This window comes from Humulus lupulus, chromosome 7, assembly GCF_963169125.1.
Source record: "Humulus lupulus chromosome 7, drHumLupu1.1, whole genome shotgun sequence".
Lineage (NCBI taxonomy): Eukaryota > Viridiplantae > Streptophyta > Magnoliopsida > Rosales > Cannabaceae > Humulus > Humulus lupulus.
Window position 1 is genome coordinate 2,188,986 of NC_084799.1, and position 20,195 is coordinate 2,209,180.

Here is a 20,195-nt window from a genome sequence, read left to right on the forward strand (position 1 = left end):
AAGTTTACTAATGACAATTCTATTCTCTCTCAAGATATAAAATATTCAATTTACCTGTGAATTTTCTACATGTCTGTGATAAATTCTACACATAAACCGCATTAAGAACAAAAACCTAATTGCTACACAAACCAATTTGATACTTTCGTTCTAAATTGAAATCTATGTCTATTGTCTAAAGCTATTCCAATTCTCACTTTTCAGATATTGAATTAAAACCAATAATCATGCAACAGATGGCCAATCAATTACAAGCATTAAACATAAGAACAATAGATAACCATAAATTCAAAGATTCATAGAAATTGCATTAAAGACGAATAGAATATCCAGTGACTACATTAAAATACTCTAAATACGAATTTAGTTCATAATATTAAACTTCATCATCCAATCTAAAATTCAAAAACATAAAAATAAACACAAACGAAATAAACGTGGATTCTTCTCTGTTTCTTTCCCTTTGCCGTCAGAATGCTTCCTCCCTCTCTGTCCTTTTTTATCTTCCTTTTATTCTTTTTACAAAAATCCCAAAAACCTACGAATTTCCATGCAAATTTCCAAAAATGCCCTCGTGCCGATATATCGCCTATGATGCTGCGATATATCGCTTGGTGAATTTTCTCGATGAAAACGCGAGTTTCTGATGTCGTTTCTTCAAAGACAAAATTTGGAATTCCTTCTTGTGCCGATATATCGCCCAAGGCAGGCGATATATCGCCTGTACCATATTTCCACATATTGGCCAATTTTCGGCTACTAAAACCAACATTTATCCAAATTCTCGAACAAATCAGAATTATAACGACAAACTGCACAAGTTCACCAAATAGATTAAATAGAAACTTTCTCTTGAGAAAAACAACCAAATCAATCTGAAAATGTTATAAATAAACGTACATTTTGTACGCTTATCACACCCCCAAACTTGACTGATTGCTTGTCCTCAAGCAAACAAAAGAAAGAACAAAGAAACAATCCAAAACTAAAAAAAAACTATTGACTTAACTTCACAGAAAAATTTAGACTTAGACAAGGGGCATAATTTTTCTCAAAAATTCCAATTCCTCTTCAATCGCTCAACCAATGCTTCAGATCATGTGACTAGAATTTCAACATATCAATAATTTCTCCAAATACTGTCATTCATGCACATACATATTTCATTTAACAAATGCCATACAAAACATAATTTTACAAGTATCAACATCCATTCATACCACAAACCCATCAAAATTCACCATAAGCTTGCTCAATTAACTTGTCTCCACTAATATAAAATCTGTATCAAGTAGATCAAAAGGACTTTTATAGGCTCATAACATTAGACTTAGGTAAAGGTAGATAAATAGTCATTTAGGCTCGAAATTACCATAAGCATATAAACCTCAAAACTAGCCAACTTTCTCTTCACCACACCAAAAATCACCCTTTTATACAATTAGAGAGAGAGAGAGATTACAACACTTTCATCATTTTCTTATTTTCTTTTTGTATCATTTTTTCTATACTTATCACTTTTTTTTTCTTTTCAAGTCACACTCCCCCAAACTTAATATTTTCTATATATATACAATCAAGGAGTGTGACAAAGTGATTTGTTTATTTTTTTTTTCATAATCTCAAAAACTTCTCTCTCTCTCTTCTTTTTTGTACAACCATACTACATTCAAATCATACCAATACCTCACTATTTTCCATTCTACTTTCCCACAATTTATATGCTTATGATAACAAAGGAAGAGGTAAAATAATGAGGTTAGGAAAATTTAGGCTCAATAGTATAATCAAGAACAAAAACCAAAGCTTTAGGCTCAAAAAGGGTAACTAAGGATAAATTTTTATGGGTTAGCTAGAAAGGCTCAAACGTTTACAAAGAAAATTGCCTAAATCATCCCTACTCAATACTTCATTTAGCATTTCGTCTCAACAAATCAACTGAGCAAGTTCTAGCTTATTTCAACATCCACCATACATACCAATTCCCACAATACTTATAACTTATATAATGTAGAGCATAAATTAAATAAAACACATATACTACACAAATGACAATACTCAGATCATTTATCAACAGGTTAAGCACACAGTCTACATATCCAAAGCATCAGTCTAACAACATCAAGGAATTAGCATATATCATCATTGAAGCCCACCTGTCTCAGTCAATAATAGTTTTGTACAGTCATCCAACATTAAAATCAAAAATCAAAAAATCAAAAAAATCAAAAAAAAAATCAAAAGAAAAGTAAATAGTCCCCCAAACTTGAAATAAACAGTGCCCTCACTGTTTCACAAAATCCAAAGGACCTGAACTAAAAGAAAAAATAAATAAATAAATAAAATAAAATAACTAGAAAAAAAAAAAAAAAAAACCTGACAACCGAACAGTTACTCTTCATCGTCGGAATCTGGAGGCGGCTGATATGGCTGGCGCAATTCTGAAGGGCATTGGGGAAAATCATTGAAGCCCGTATAGCGCGCAAATGCCCCACAAAAATCGGCCATGTAATTCGTCATGTGGAATTGACGATCTCGAATGTCCGCCTGACCATGCAACAACAGCTGTTGTTGTCTCTTCAACTCTTCTATGTCTTGTTGCATGGTACTATACTGTCGAGAACTAGAGCCTTCAGTAGCCCTAGAAGTAGATGGTTTCCGCCCCTTTCTCTTCGGCCTTGTGGTCTCAGGTTGCTCATCGGTCGGTGGCAAGGACAGCAGACTCGGATCAACAGGCTCGTATCCCAAACCAGTGGGTCGAGGAACACCCCCATAATTCTCATCCTGATGTAACACCGATTGATGACTAATGATTGGAGACTGTTCACATACTTCATTAATGTTCATTGGGACGCCTTGATCCTTACAGAGACTGGTAATTAATGAAGCATGCCCATGACCACCAGATGTGGCCCCTCGCGCTATGTAACTGATACTCTCAGCAATAAGCCGCCCAACATTAATCGACTTGCCCGAACAGATACAATAGAGCAAGTAAAGACGTTCAGTGGTCACCTCCATTTGTTGAGTGGAAGGCATGAGAGTACTGATGACAAACTTGTTCCACAACCGCCCATATGGACTCAAACATGTAGCCCTAATTGATCTTGGAGTAATCATGTCACTCCCCATCTTGTAGGTGGAACCAGGCTTCGTCATTTCCCATAGAAGCAAATCGTAGTCCTTTTCTGCGGCCCCTGCGCGATAATCATCATCCCAAGGATCATTTAGGCCGTAAAACTTATTGATTTCTTGCGGAGAATAGCACACCTTCTTACCCCGAACTAACACTGTGTGATCATCCCGCTCGACAAAAGCGTTGGCATAAAACTCCCTTACCAAACTAATATTAGCCAAAAGCTTTGGCTCACACAACTGCTTCCAATTCCGATTGATAATCATCTGTGGGAGTATGCCATCCAATTCACTGGGCCTAAAGTGAGACTCTACTATCACTGTTTTATTCTTTACTATCCATTCCTCGAATTTATTTTGCGCAGTGGGATTAACAAAGGTATGGGCAATATTGACATTGGCTCTTTGGACGGTAGACATGGTTTTTGCTTTCTTGGGAGCCATAGAGTAATTGAATCACAAAAATACAAGGTATAGTCTCTAAACACACTGAGAACCCAAAATCAACTCAAAAACACACTAGAATATCCAAAATATTCCAAAACCGTTCACTGAGTAATTTTGTCGAACACCTAGTGTGCAATCAAGGAAAAATGGCCAACAATACTCAAACAACCCACAATCTTCCCCAACTGTATACAATATGCTTCCAAGATGATGAAAACAGTAAACACATACCAATCTAACAAAATTCCCAACAATTCGTCCAATGCCCCAAAATAACAACAACTTCTTCAAATTTCCTCAATAGACCATCAAACACAAAAATGTCAAGAATGTACCTTTAAAATCTTGGAGAATGATGATAATAATGTCGTGAATCACAGCAGTTGTCGGCCCCTTGAGTGCTTGATGAAGATGATGCTTGAAAGAGAGGTTTTGCTTGAGAAGAAAAGTGGGAAAGATAGGAAATATTTGGAGGGTTTCGGTTCTGTAATACAGGAGGCGAATTGGGGTTTATGCTGATATAAACTGAGATAAACGGGTCATGTACTCCCCACGTGACTATTTTTATTTTCAAAAAACTCAACCAGGCGATATATCGCCACAAGCTGTATGTGAACCACGCCTCTGACTTGCATGCCGATACTTCGCCTCTTCCATCCCCGATATAGCGCAGCCACAATTCCTTAAGCCGATATATCGCGATAATGAGGCGATATATCGCCACTCACACTATACCAAAACGGCGTCTCTGACTTGAATGGCGATATTTCGCCACCTACACCGCCAATATGTCGCCTCCCATTTTGCTATAGCCGATATATCGCATAGATGAGGCGATATATCTCCTGGGACCGAAAAAATTCCAACTTTTAAACCCAAAATCCCCTCCAAATCGGTTGTTCAGGCGATATATCTCCTGGTATAGGCGATATATCGCCTAAACACTGTTCAAATTCATCAACTTTTTCAACATTTTTTTTTTCTTCACGTTTTTCACGGTTTTACTACACTAAAAGAAATTAAAAATAATAATAATGTCAAACAGAAAACGAAAACGAAAATACATTACAAAATAATGAGGTGCCTCTCAAAAGCGCTGTCGTTAACGTCATTTAGCCGGACGCTGCTTTCCTTTCCTTCAAGAATCCACCAGAGTAATATTGACCTTCGTCTCAAGTTCTCCTCCATAGTAATGCTTCACCCGCTGTCCATTAACTTTAAACGGCGAAGAATCACCTTGTTGAATCTCCAAAGCCCCATATGGAAAAACTTTTGTAACATTGAATGGCCCCGACCATCGAGACTTTAATTTTCCCGGAAATAACTTGAGACGGGAATTGAATAGCAGCACCTTATCGCCCACTTGAAAAGTCCGATTGACAATATTATTGTCATGCCATTTCTTTGTCTTCTCTTTGTAGATTCTTGCATTCTCGTAGGAATCATGACGCAATTCATCTAACTCATTCAGTTGAGCTAACCTTAATGCTTTCGAAGCGGCCGAATTGAAATTCAACTTCTTTAACGCCCACTGTGCCCTATGCTCCAATTCAAATGGCAAGTGACAAGCTTTACCATATACAAGACGGTAGGGAGAAGTACCAATTGGCGTTTTAAAAGCTGTCCGATAAGCCCATAACGCAACATCAAGCTTATTCGACCAATCCTTTATATTAACTTGCACCGTCTTCTCTAAAATCAGCTTAATCTCCCTATTTGACACTTCCGCTTGCCCATTTGACTGCGGATGATATCCCAATGCCATCTTGTGTTTAATTCCATACTTCTCCATTAAAGAATCAAAAATCTTATTGGCGAAATGAGTCCCTTCATCACTTATAATCGCTCGAGGTGTGCCAAAACGAGAGAAAATATTCTTTTTCAAAAACTTGACTACCACCTGAGCATCATTAGTTGAAGTAGCAACTGCTTCAACCCACTTACTTACATAATCCACCACCAATAAAATATACAAATTACCGAACGACGGTGGGTAAGGTCCCATAAAGTCAATACCCCAAACATCGAATAATTCAACCTCCAATATATTAGTGAGAGGCATTTCATGACGTCTTGAGATATTACCTACCCTTTGACAACGATCACACCGTTTCACATAGTCATAGCTGTCTTTATACAGAGTAGGCCAATAGAATCCACATTCAAGGACCTTTGCAGCAGTCCTTGCTCCCCCAAAATGTCCACCAGTCGGCGATGCATGGCAATGAAACAAGATGTCCTTCATTTCTCTTTCTGGCACACATCTTCTGATAATCAAATCCGGACCTTGTTTAAATAAGAAAGGATCATCCCAGTAGTAGTTCTTCACATCATGATAAAACTTTTTCAGTCTCTGCCCAACAAATTCCAGTGGCACTACGTTGGCTGCCAAATAATTCACATAATCCGCAAACCATGGCACAAATTCATCCTCCACTGCAAATAATTGTTCATCTGGGAAACTCTCATTAATCTCTCCTGCAGCAAGTTCTGACTTATCCCCCAACTCAAGTCTTGATAAGTGATCCGCCACCAAATTCTCTGTACCCTTCTTGTCCCGAACCTCCATATCAAACTCTTGTAAAAGAAGCACCCAACGAATAAGTCTGGGTTTAGCATCTTTCTTAGCAATAAGATGCCTGATTGCGGAATGATCAGTATACACAATAACTTTGTTCCCCATCAAATACGGCCTGAATTTGTCGAATGCATAGACAATGGCAAGAAGCTCCTTCTCAGTGGTGGCATAATTCAACTGAGCGCCATTTAGTGTTCTGCTGGCATAATAAATAGTCTGAAATACTTTGTCAACACGCTGCCCCAGAACCGCACCCACTGCAAAATCACTTGCGTCGCACATTAACTCAAACGGCTGGTCCCAATCCGGTGAAATTACTGTAGGCGCCGACACCAACTTCTGCTTTAGTATCCTGAAAGCTTCAAGACACTTCTCATCAAACTCAAATGGCACCCCATTCATCAACAAAGCCGAGAGTGGCTTAGAAATCCTAGAGAAGTCCTTTATAAATCTTCTGTAAAACCCCGCATGACCAAGGAAACTTCTCACTCCCTTAACTGAAACTGGAGGCGGCAAATTCTCAATAGTAGCAATCTTAGCCTTATCGACCTCAATACCATTCTTAGACACCTTGTGCCCAAGTACTATGCCTTCATTTACCATGAAATGGCATTTTCCCCAATTCAAGACTAGATTCGCCTCTTCACATCTTCTCAGCACAGCCTCCAAATTCGTCAAACAATTGTCAAAAGAAGACCCCATCACAGAGAAATCATCCATAAAGATCTCAATGCTCCGTTCCACCATATCAGAAAAAATAGCCATCATACACCGTTGAAAAGTGGCAGGGGCATTGCACAGACCAAACGGCATACGACGGAATGCAAAAGTACCATATGGGCAGGTGAAGGTCGTCTTTTCTTGATCCTCAGGCGCAATGGCTATTTGATGGTACCCTGAATAGCCATCCCGAAAACAGTAATACTGGTGTCCAGCCAATCTATCTAACATCTGATCAAGGAACGGCAGTGGAAAGTGATATTTTCTGGTGGCTTTATTCAGTTTACGATAATCTATACAAATCCTCCAACCAGTTACAGTACGCGTCGGGATAAGTTCGTTATTGTCATTCTTCACCACTGTAATCCCTCCTTTCTTAGGGACTACCTGAACTGGACTCACCCAACTACTATCTGAAATAGGATAGATCACCCCAGCATCTAACCACTTCAAGATCTCCTTCCTTACCACCTCTTTCATTGCTGGATTCAATCGACGTTGTGCTTCAATAGAGGGCTTACTGTCATCTTCCATCAAGATCTTGTGCATAACTGTGGATGGACTTATCCCCTGAATATCTGCCAACGTCCATCCAATTGCCAACTTATGAGTTCTCAACACCCTTAACAATTTTTCCATCTCCTCATTAGAAAGAGAAGAAGACACAATAACTGGTAAAGTCTCCTTCTCACCCAGGAAAACATAGCGAAGATGTGCAGGCAATGATTTCAATTCCAGCTCTGGAGGTTTCTGAACTGATGGTAATGGTCTCTCAGGTCCTTGGCCCAAATCTTCATATTTTCGATTATAAATTGGCCCTTTAGAATTCAACCACTATACACACTCTTGGACTTCACTGTCTAACTCAGCATCTATATCCCCAATTGTCAAGCTCTTCTGAAGTGAATCCTCTGTAAGATTAATTTCAGCCACCGCTTTCTCTACCAGGTCAACTCTGAAACAGTTGTCATTGACATTTGCAAACTTTAAGGCCTTAAACACGTTGAATACTACTTCTTCGCCCTGAACTCGCAGTGTCACCTCACCTTTCTGAACATCAATCAAAGCCTGCCCAGTAGCTAAAAATGGCCTGCCCAGAATGATTGGTACATCCATATCCTCCTCCATATCCAGAACGATAAAATCAGCAGGAAAAATAAACTTATCCACCTTCACAAGAACATCTTCAATAATTCCCCGTGGATGTTTTACCGATCGATCTGCTAGTTGTAGAGTGACGGTTGTCGGTCTTGCCTCACCCAAACCCAGTCGTCTGAACACAGTTAAGGGCATCAGATTTATACTCGCCCCCAAATCACACAAAGCATGCTTACATTCAAACTTCCCAATTGTACACGGTATAGTAAAGCTCCCCGGATCTCTCAACTTTTGGGGCAACTTCCTCTGCAATATCGCACTGCACTCTTCAGTGAGCGCCACCGTCTCATACTCCTCCATCTTTCTTTTCTTTGACAGAATCTCTTTCATAAATTTGACATAACTAGGCATCTGCTCTAATGCCTCAGCAAATGGAATATTGATGTGCAGCTTTTTGAATACCTCTAAAAACTTAGAAAACTGTTTATCAAGTGAAGTTTTTCTAAGCCTCTGAGGATATGGAACTTGAACTGGCTGACTATCAACAGCGGGAGGACACTTGTTTGAACCCTGGTGGTCTTCAGTAACCCCATTCGCTTTATTATCTGATTTCTCACCCAACTCTTCATTTCGAATCACTGACTTTTGTACACTGGGCTGTTCCACTTGCTTACCATTCCTCAACGAAATTGCTTGACAGTTCTCTTTAGGATTTACCACAGTATTACTAGGCAAATTCCCTTGCGGTCTGTTATTAAGCATGTTGGCCAACTGACCCACTTGTGTCTCAAGGTTTCGAATAGAGGATCTGGTCTCAGTCATGAATTGAGTCTGAGTATTAGTGAGGGTCAACAAGGCTGCTTGCAACTCATTAGGCTTTTCTGGTTGATCTTGCGGTCTAGGCTGGTGTGACGATGAGGCCTGATTCATAGGCTGTTGTGGCATGTGCTGCTGGTATGACCCTTGAAACTGTGACTGTTGGCCCTGATTATTTCTCCATGAGAAATTTGGGTGATTTCTCCACCCAGGATTATAAGTATTGGAGAACGGATTCTGATAAGGCCTCTGAAAATTACCAACTGCCTGTACCTGAGCCTGATTAACTGGCAGATTACCACACATGTTGGCCGTTGTACACTGTTCATATAAATGAGGCCCTCCACATATTTCACACCCTGGTTGCATCTGTATAGCCTGGGCTTGAGCTGAAATCTTGTTTTGTTGCAACTGCTTTGTCAATGAAGCAACCTGAGCAGTTAAAGCAGTTATAGCATCTAGTTCATGTACCCCAGCTACTTTTCTCTGTGAAGTATCTCGTTCGGCAGGCCACTGATAATTGTTCATAGCCATCTCCTCTAACAATTCATATGCCTCATCAGCCCCTTTACTCATGAAAGCACCGCCTGCTGCTGCATCTATTATAGTGCGAGTAGTACCGCAAAGCCCATTATAAAAATTGTGGACTAACATCCACTTCTCTATACCGTGATGAGGGCATTTCCTGAGCAGGTCTTTGAATCTTTCCCATGCATCGTACAATGACTCTCCCTCATTCTGATAGAAGTTATTGATTTCCCCCCTCAACTTAGCAGCTTTTGCAGGAGGAAAGAACTTTGAGAGAAACTTCTGAGCTAGTTCCTCCCATGTATTAATTGAGTTGGCCTGTAGAGAAATAAGCCTACTTTTTGCCCTGTCTCTTAGTGAAAAAGGGAACAATCTCAGCCTTATTGCATCATCGCTCACCCCATTAAACTTAAACGTTGCACATAGCTCAAGGAAATTCACTATGTGCAAGTTAGGATCCTCATTGGGGAGACCACCAAACTGAACAGAAGTCTGGACCATTTGTATCATCGCCGGCTTAATCTCAAAGTTATTGGCAGTAATAGTCGGCGGCCTAATGCACGAGTGTACTCCTGTGACAGCAGGGAGCACATAATCTCTTAATGCTCGCACATTTTGGTCCTGAGCGATATGATTCTGACCATCATTGTTGTTAACCCCGTCTCTTTGGTTGGCAGCCATTGATGCTTCCAACCTCTTTTTCCTTCTGTTTTGTCTGCAGGATCTTTCGATTTCAGGATTAACAGGAACAAGATTTGCAGATCCTTCACGTCGCATACAAAAGATTCACCTATTAAAACAGAATGCGACAACTTGGATTAGTTCAAATAATAAAAACAGCCAAATTAGAATAAAAATTAACTATCTTGATATTAATAGAATATCAATTCCCCGGCAACGGCGCCAAAAACTTGTTGCTAATTTTTTACTACTGCGCAAGTATACGCAATCGAATAAACAAGTAATAATAGTGGAAATATATTATCGTTTCGTCAGGGAATTGATCTAATAATTACCAATAGCAAACTTTTATTTCTATTTGACTAACGAAATTTTAATGACAATTAACAATGAATAATAAACTAAGAAAGCACAATTTAATTAACGAAATTTAATATAAGCGAAAGATTAGAGTATTCTAATTTCATCAACCTTCAATTTTATTCAATCAATAATACAACTAATATGTTTCTTTGATCTATGGTTATAGCAAGTTTACTAATGACAATTCTATTCTCTCTCAAGATATAAAATATTCAATTTACCTGTGAATTTTCTACATGTCTGTGATAAATTCTACACATAAACCGCATTAAGAACAAAAACCTAATTGCTACACAAACCAATTTGATACTTTCGTTCTAAATTGAAATCTATGTCTATTGTCTAAAGCTATTCCAATTCTCACTTTTCAGATATTGAATTAAAACCAATAATCATGCAACAGATGGCCAATCAATTACAAGCATTAAACATAAGAACAATAGATAACCATAAATTCAAAGATTCATAGAAATTGCATTAAAGACGAATAGAATATCCAGTGACTACATTAAAATACTCTAAATACGAATTTAGTTCATAATATTAAACTTCATCATCCAATCTAAAATTCAAAAACATAAAAATAAACACAAACGAAATAAACGTGGATTCTTCTCTGTTTCTTTCCCTTTGCCGTCAGAATGCTTCCTCCCTCTCTGTCCTTTTTGATCTTCCTTTTATTCTTTTTACAAAAATCCCAAAAACCTACGAATTTCCATGCAAATTTCCAAAAATGCCCTCGTGCCGATATATCGCCTGGTGAATTTTCTCGATGAAAACGCGAGTTTCTGACGTCGTTTCTTCAAAGACAAAATTTGGAATTCCTTCTTGTGCCGATATATCGCCCAAGGCAGGCGATATATCGCCTGTACCATATTTCCACATATTGGCCAATTTTCGGCTACTAAAACCAACATTTATCCAAATTCTCGAACAAATCAGAATTATAACGACAAACTGCACAAGTTCACCAAACAGATTAAATAGAAACTTTCTCTTGAGAAAAACAACCAAATCAATCTGAAAATGTTATAAATAAACGTACATTTTGTACGCTTATCATGCTCCTAATCCCGTTCCTAGCTCCAACCTTCAATTTTCTTCAAAATTCAGAAAAACCCCCACCAAGCTTCAAGAGAGAGGAAAACGAGAGAAAGAGAGATAGTTGAGCTGTTGAGTTTTGTTTCCCTCAGCTTCTGAGGGATTCCAAGGCTAAGTCTATCTCCCTTGACACGAAAAGATTAAAATGCCCCTAACATTTACTTAGTTCTTTAATGCCCTAGTGGTAATGTCATCATTTGCCACATTTTCTCGCAAAGCCTCAAGTTCCACTTAAGATTCCCAATTAATGCCACCAATTTTCCAAACACTAATATTTTTCCCCCAATAACAATTTATACTTTAATATCCCGGTAACTTACCAAATTACTAAAATACCACTAGGCTCACCCCAAGCCGGATATTAATGCCCAATGCGACTTTTCAGCCGAATTGCTCACTAGGATTGCCTCATGCCACACATCTCAAATATATCCACATAATAATGTGGTTTTACTCACAAAGCGCATATATTCACAAATATACCATCAGCGGGTCAAAATTACGAAAATGTTATTTTTAACAAAAACGGGCTTATAAGTAGGGCTGGCAATTTTCGATACGACACGATGACACGACTCGAAAGCGACACGAAATAAATGGGTTTGGGTGACACATTTAATTTTCGTGTCATAATCGTGTCGACACGTTTAACACGTTTATTAAACGTGTCATTTTCGGGTCAACCCGCTTAACCCGAAAATGACACGCTTAAGACACGTTTAAGATTATATAAACATTTTAATTTATTTATATTATGTTTATCGTGTCAATTTCGTGTCGTGTCAATTTCTTGTCGTGTCAATTTCTTGTCGTGTCAATTTCGTGTCGTGTCATTACACGTTTAATTGTGTATTAATCGTGTCAGTTTTAGATTTGTGTCAAATGACAAATTTATTAAACGTGTTATCGTGTCGACACGTGTGACCCGCTAAGATAATCGTGTCGTGTATGGGTTTGGATTTATGACACGAATAATAATCGTGTCGTGTACGGGTTTACTCTAATCGTGTCGTGTCATAATCGTGTCGACACGATTATGACACGATAACACGAATTGCCACCCCTACTTATAAGCACATTTCATACACTTAAACATGCATAAATATTCATATCATCATACAACTCATATATTTCACTTAATCACACATATTGTAATCCTCAAATTTCCTAATAAGGTATAAAACCTTGATTAGGAGGCCGAGAAGGCCATAATTGATTTATTATGCTATTAAATGATTATATGCATGTGTTAGGTGTATTAAATATGCATGCGAACCAATTTATAACTAATTGGGTGATTTTCATATTTTGGCATATTTGGCATATATGTGGCATGCGTGTGATGCTTCGTTATTATTTGGTTATGCTATGGTTACTCAGCACGATATGATCCTAGGAGGTAAGCTAGTGGAAAAGTCACAATGAGATTTATACTTGACTCGGAGTGAGTCAGGGGATATTTAGCACATTATCGGGTTATTGGGTAATGGGAATAAATATTTAATGATAAATTGAGAGTTACTAAGATCAGGGGGAAATTCTTGAAGTTTTGACTATTTTACTCCTTGGGGCGTTTTCGGGACCTCGGGCATTAGGATTTGCTTAAGGCTACTTAAGCTTGAAGTAACCTGTTAAGAAATAAAAGAACATTCCGAACTTTCTCTCTCCGTCAAAGTTCCATTTTCGTCTCCCGATCGTATTTGCGAATGAAACTTGAGTTATAGGACTCGGATTAAAGCGAGGATTGAGGCATAAAGATTCTAGGGAAGATTATAAGCTTATTAGCCGGAGGATTTAGTTGGGAAACGACATAATCGAAGGTAGTCCAAGTTTTAAGTTCTAAGTTTTTTAAGTTTTTAAGCTTGAATTGGATTTTGTGTTTTGATGAGTTTTTTGATGAATTGAAGCTTGGGTTTTGTTGATTTTGGATCATGGGGATGTTTGGGAACTTTGATTTTGGGATTTGGAGATGTTTAGGTATGTTTTTGGAAGGTTTTAAAATGTTAAAAACGAGGTTTTTAGGCTAGTTCGTGGTTGGGCCGCAACCTTGTTCTTGGGCGTCGCGGCACAGGCTCGATGAAGAAGGTGGTGGTTGCTGATGGGCTGTTAGGGTCGCGGCGCTAGGCTCAAGCAGAGAAGGGTTCTGCCTCTGTATGGAGGTGGGCCGCAGCGCTTGGGAGGTGGGGTCGCGGTGCTAGAGGGCATTTTTTCCCATATTTGGTTTTTAGTCGTGGGAACTTAACTCTAAAGGCTTGGGATCAATCCTACTACCCTGTTGAGTAGGATTCGACTTCCCGAAGGCTAGGTTTGGGTTTGGAAGTATTTATTTACTCATTTTGATGAGGTTTTATATTATGGTTGTGACTAGGTTTTCACTAGGAGCTTGGAATCAAGATCGTGCTTGTGGCTCGTTTATTGGTAACCTGTGCTTGGACCAAAGGTAAGAAAACTACACCCAATATGTGAAGCATGTGATGCATAAGATACATGAGGTTAGAGCAGGGCATGACTGTTGAAATTGAGATTGATCAGAGCTTGAGTCTCTGTATTTGTGCATGATTATAATTATGCTTCTGATTATTGATTAAGCATGCTAAATGCCTTATATCTGAATATATGTTATATTATTTTATAATATAATGTAAAATTATATTATATTATAATATAATATTTTAGATTAAATAAATGTGATAAAGTGTGTCACATATTGTAACATATAATAGAGAGTTACAATATTTAGATATATGAGATATATCCAAATAATGTAACATATTTGGTGTTACAAATTTGTAACTTCCAAATATTACCATTTATTGTGTAAATTGTTGTTACACAATATTAAAATGAATTTCATAAAACCATATGTGATATGGCTGTTAGAGATATGATTTTAACCCCAATAATGTGTTTTGGGGGTTACAAAATCATTTGGGAGGGTTTGGAACCGTTTGGAAAAACAGCACATTTTTTGTCTGAATTTGGTCAGTGGCCGCGGCCACCAACATTCAGTGGCCGCGGCCTGTGGGTCAGAGACTAGTGGCCGCAGCCACATGCCAAAAACTGACCAAATTTTCAGTTTTTTCAATCTTTGTTGAACGGCTCAAAAAATCCAAATAACTCCCAAATCTCTTTTTTAATTCAATATTAAACCAATTAAACATTGGTAACAGCCATGGGGGTTGGTGGAATTTGAAATTCAAAGGGTGTCTCTAAACTCTATAAATAGGAGCCTATAGCTCACTTGTAAGACACAACTTTTTCTATCCACTAGAGCACTTGGCTAGAAACACCTTGAGGCTTGATAATTCCAGAAAGCTTTTCCAATATCTGAGAGAGATCCCTTAGTGCTTGAGTTAGGGGGAAATAAGCTTTTGTACAAAGGTTTTAAACCTTGTTCAAGTTGGTGATCCCCAATCCTCTTCACTTAGGTTGTGTAAGTGAGAGTTTGATTGTGTTTCTGTTCTTCTTTTTATTTTATTGCTTTTCTTCTTATTTCTCTTGTTCTATTTACTTGTATATTTTGTTTAAGAGTTGTAATCTTTTCATTTGGTCTAAACACTTTATTTTACTTGTAATCTTTTGCTTAGAGTTGTATTCTCACTATTATCTTCTTCATCATCATCTTCTTCATTTCTTTAGTTTATTTGTATTTTCAGTTATAGAACTGTAACCTTATTTAATCAATCTATATTTACTTGTAATATTATTGCATAGAGTTGTAATATTATAATCATTTCCATTGAGGCAAAACATTTTATCCTAACATATTTGACATATGATATATGTCTGTTTGTATTTCCTCATTGAGGAAGCACTGACTTATTAGTCAGGGATCGGCATTGGTATCAGTATTGACTGTGAAGTTGTGACTTACTAGTCAATTTCGACAGTAGTACCGAGCACTGGTCGTATGGCAATGACTTATGAGTCAAAGACGGTTGTAGCGTGTTTAACGCAAGCCGATAAAGATTAGATCTAATCGACATCTACATTGAATGACTCATCATGAGCATTGATGCCGGACCGACCTCAAGTTTGATGAAAACTAAAAGCACTTGTCTAGTCTAAAGGCTAGTTACTTAGAGCCAAAGTCGGAAAGGCTGAGGTGACCTACATGTCACATGGCTAGGAGGGTATGAGACCTCCGAGATAGACTTATTAGTCATCTGACCGAGATGGACTTATCAGTCATCTGACTGAGAAAGACTTATCAGTCATCTAATCGAAATAAACTTATTAGTCATCTGACCGAGATAGACTTATCAGTCATCTGACCGAGATAGACTTATGAGTCATCTAATCGAGATAGACTTATTAGTCATCTAATTGAGATATACTTATTAGTCATCTGACTGAGATAGACTTATTAGTCATCTAATCGAGATAGACTTATTAGTTATCTGACCGAGATAGACTTATCAGTCATCTGATCGGGATAGACTTATCAGTCATCTATTTAGAGAGTGACTTATTAGTCAACTGATCAAGGAATGACTTATTAGTCATCTACCTCAGAGCGAGAGACTTATTAGTCATCTACTCAGAGCGCAGGACTTCACAAACATGTATTTGTATCTGCTTGCATGCATGGGTAGGGTTATTACTGCTAGGCATGCCTATTATGACTTAGCAACATGTTATTACTTGTTCATGAGTATATTGAGTTTTCTTGCTGGGCTTCGGCTCACGGGTGCTATATGGTGCAGGTAAAGGCAAAAGAAAGTTGGACTATCCTTGAGTTGGAAAGCTTAGGTGACGATGTGTACATATGCGGCTGCTCGACCACCACGACCGAGGGTTGAAAGAGGAACTGGGGTCAAACCCTATTTTGCCGCTTAAGTCGGCTGGTTGTAAATCTTTTGTTGTAATTAACCTTTAAATTATATTTTTGGGATCCCAATGTATATGGTAAACATTTTAGTGAAACGTTACATCTTAACAAAAAAAATTAACCCTAAACCGCTAATCATACTTAGTTACACAATTATGCCCAAATGACTCGATTAGCGAGTTTAGCACTGTTTAAAAGGCACACCATAACGATCCCCGGAGTTTAGGGTGTTACACATATAGTAAATTAAATTCACTTATATAATCATAATTAAATCACATTAGCACATAAAATCCAACAATGCACTCCTAGCACACTAATCAGGGCATTGAGCCTTATTAGCAAATTTGAAACGTTACAAACTATTTTCTTTATAAGGATATTGTTGTTTTTATATATTTTCCATGTGAGACTTTTTCCACGTGTAATAGTCTTAGAGTAAGACCAAATGAAACATTCACTGGGAATGTCCTCAAATTAAAATATATGCGAGAAAAAGAATCTAATTCTCAAACATAGGTTTGGAATGAATTGAGAAAAAATGCATTCTTTTATAGGCAAAACAAAAATGCTTGTTGGCCATTGGATCAGGTGAGCCCTCCAAGCCATATATTAGTCTGTAGGGAGAAAGTACATCATGGGTTTAAGAAAGGGCAATAGTAGGGAAGCAAAAGTAAAAAAAAAGGCATTCACATTTACTCATGTGACAGAGAACGGATGTTGCCCTTCGATGAAATGATAAGATTGGAAATGCTAGCAACATGCCTTCCCAGATGTTGTGCATGAAACCTAACACCCAATGATAAAGGTAGAAATTAAAACCAAGGGCCAAAATATATACACATATAGGAAAATTTATAGTAAGGACATAAGCCTATCGGTAGGTACGTTTTTATTTTAGCATGTAAAGAAATTATAACTTAATATTTTTTTATATGACATTGTACATTATAGTTATAGTAGGCGTTCAACAAGTTTTTAGGAAATTTTGAATAATTTACGGTACCGAAAACAGACTTCAAAACCATCTGTTTCACGCGCGTATTGAACAAGCTTAAAAATAATATGTTTTTGTGTTTTTCGGAACATGAATAAGTTACAATCTATTTTTTTTATATGACAGTGTGCAATATAGTTCTTTAGAATCTCTCACAAATTTTTGTGATATTCCGAATAATTTACGGTATCGAAAATATGAAATAAGTTGTTTTGAAGCGTGTTTTATACGTGTGTGAAATAATTTGTTTTGAAACATATTTTGGGCACCATAAATTATTCAAATTTTTTTAAAAACTAGTGGGAGGTCTTAAATAACTACATTGTACACTGTCATATAAAAAGATTTAAATTATAATTTTTTCACATGCTAAAAATAAAAATGTCCCTACTTATGAGGATAGAAGGTATGTCCCCACAGTAGAAACTTCATACAGACATATATATATATATATATATATATTAACGAGTCAAACACATCATTTTTTAAAGAACCAAGGATTATAATAAAAGAAAATGCTATATAAAATTTTTTCCTAAATTTTTGGGAGAACAAGCCCCTACACCCTACAACATCCATTTTTGCTAGCGCCTATACAAGAGAGGAGATAATCAACCCATGGCCAAGGGATGACCTTGAGGCCTTCGATCCATTAGAGGGCGCATACTCAAGAACTCTAACCCTATGATTAGTAGAAAAGAAAAGTTGAAGGAAAGAAAATTTTGGATGGAAAAGTAGAAAGAAAAAGAAAAAGAAAAAAAAAATTTGTTTAGTTGGAAAAAAAAAAGTGAGTGGAAGAGATAAATGAAAGGAAAAAAATTAAGTGGGTCCCACCAATTACTTTTTATCTAGTTTTGGATAGAAAAATGAAAATAAATATTTTTATAATATGCATTTAAGTAAAATTACTTATTTATCTTTGTATTTAATTCAAAATAATTAATATAAAATTATAAAATTGTAATTTCACTTTTATTTCTATTTCCTTTCCACCCTATATACCAAACAACAAAAGAGAAACAATATTTATTTTCTATTTTTCATTCCTTTTAACCAACAAAGAATATGTGTTTTAAGAGAGAATTCACCTAGCTTAGGAGGTAAGCACATTAATGGGCCCAAACTAGGCCCAAGATCGTGTGATCCTTAACGAGTCTGGATTGGGCTTGACTAAACCTTACCATTAGGCTTGGGGAAAATACCCCAACAATTATATGACAGTTCAAAAATAAAAAAGTTCAATAAAAAAACATAAAAATTATGCTAAAAATAAATTAAATTTGTATCACCACTTAATTAATTTATTTTTCTTTACTTTTTGTGCATGTGCAATGGAAAGTACTTTATTGTATTTGCATCATCCCCTGCCCTAGTGGGGTCAACGATCGTACGTCAACCACTTTTTACATTGTGATATGATAAATTTATTACCATTATTTCTTTGGCACTTTGTAATAATTAATATGTTTTGTGATATATATATATTTAAAAACTTCACATATATACCTATTATTGAAATTTACTATTATTATTTAATAATCTTGGTGGTAGTTGAGTTATTTTCTTTGAGATTGTTATATAAAATACTCATTTTCGCTAAAATATTATGTTTTTAGAGTCAAATATATATTTTTTTAATTTTACGGTTTTAAATTTTTTTTTACAGTTGTCTTTATTTTTTATATTATTTTCAAGTTATTTTTAAGTTTATTTTGTGTTGATGTTTAGTTGTTTTAATATATATATATATTGATTTTTTATTTTTTTATTCTATTTTTTTAATCCAATGAGTTGTTTTCAAATTATTTTTCTAAAAAATTATATTTTTGTAATTATGAAACTTTGAAAATAATATTTTTCAAAACTTGAATGCATATTTTGAAGAAAAAAAAGTACCATAAAAAAGTAAAACAAAAAATGTGTATTTAAGAAAAAATCTCCATTTTTTAAAGAAGTGTTTTTGTTTTCGGAATTTATTAGTTGTGCCCAATTATCTTTACAAAAATTCCAAAATATATTGACCAATCTTTCAAACATTTTAAGATAAGAATTACATAACAATTTAACATGTATTCGTGTCAAACATTATTTAATTATTTTATATTTTTAAAATATAATAAATTATTAATGATTTACACATGATATTCAATAATTTAAAAAAAAGAACAAAATAAACTGTGCATTTTTCTTTAAATTAAGTAAGAAGAGTTGTACCCTTTGTAGTCTAACCATTTGGCATGCTAATTTTCTCTGTTTCCATTTCATCTACTTTATTTGGTTACAAAGTTATTAGAGATCACATTGAGGTTGCATTTTGTTTGGGCTAAAAATTCAAATTTATTTTATTACTTAATAGATATTATTTGCATAAATAGTTTTATTATGCTTTTGTCGAAAATTGAAATAATTTATGTATTTGGAAATAATATTCGATATAATAATTTATTTTTTATTCAATTTTATTCGAGGTGAACTCTGTTTTTTTTATATTATTTTTATATTCAACAATAAACGTGCTTAATTATATGTCAAATGGAAACTAATGCTCAAGTAATAGTTCTTAGATACTTGTATCTTTGTTCCAAAAACTGGTAATAAAAACACTTTTAGCTAGTTAATTGGCAAATTTCTTTTTTAATAATATGAAAATTTAATTTCTCTTTAATATATTGCAACCCTTTAATATATAAAATGAATATTGACGACACAAATACTTTAGTTCATACTTCTATTACACTTAAATACCTAACTTATTTTTTTGACAGCATAAATACCTAACGTTTATTTTTTGTTGCAACGAGTTACTTTTTTTTCGTTAACAGGAAAATACAAAATTTTTTAATTAGGGATATTGACAGCATTAATACATAAATTTATTTAATTTTTGCACTTAGATACCT

At 36.0% G+C, this 20,195-nt stretch overlaps 1 non-coding gene across 1 annotated transcript; it reads left to right on the forward strand.

Moving 5' to 3' along the window:
• Nucleotides 1-9,458: 9,458 nt before the first annotated feature.
• Nucleotides 9,459-9,565, forward strand: LOC133792835 (small nucleolar RNA R71). Its single transcript, XR_009874307.1, has one exon. It is a non-coding gene; the product is annotated as a small nucleolar RNA R71 (small nucleolar RNA).
• Nucleotides 9,566-20,195: the final 10,630 nt, after the last annotated feature.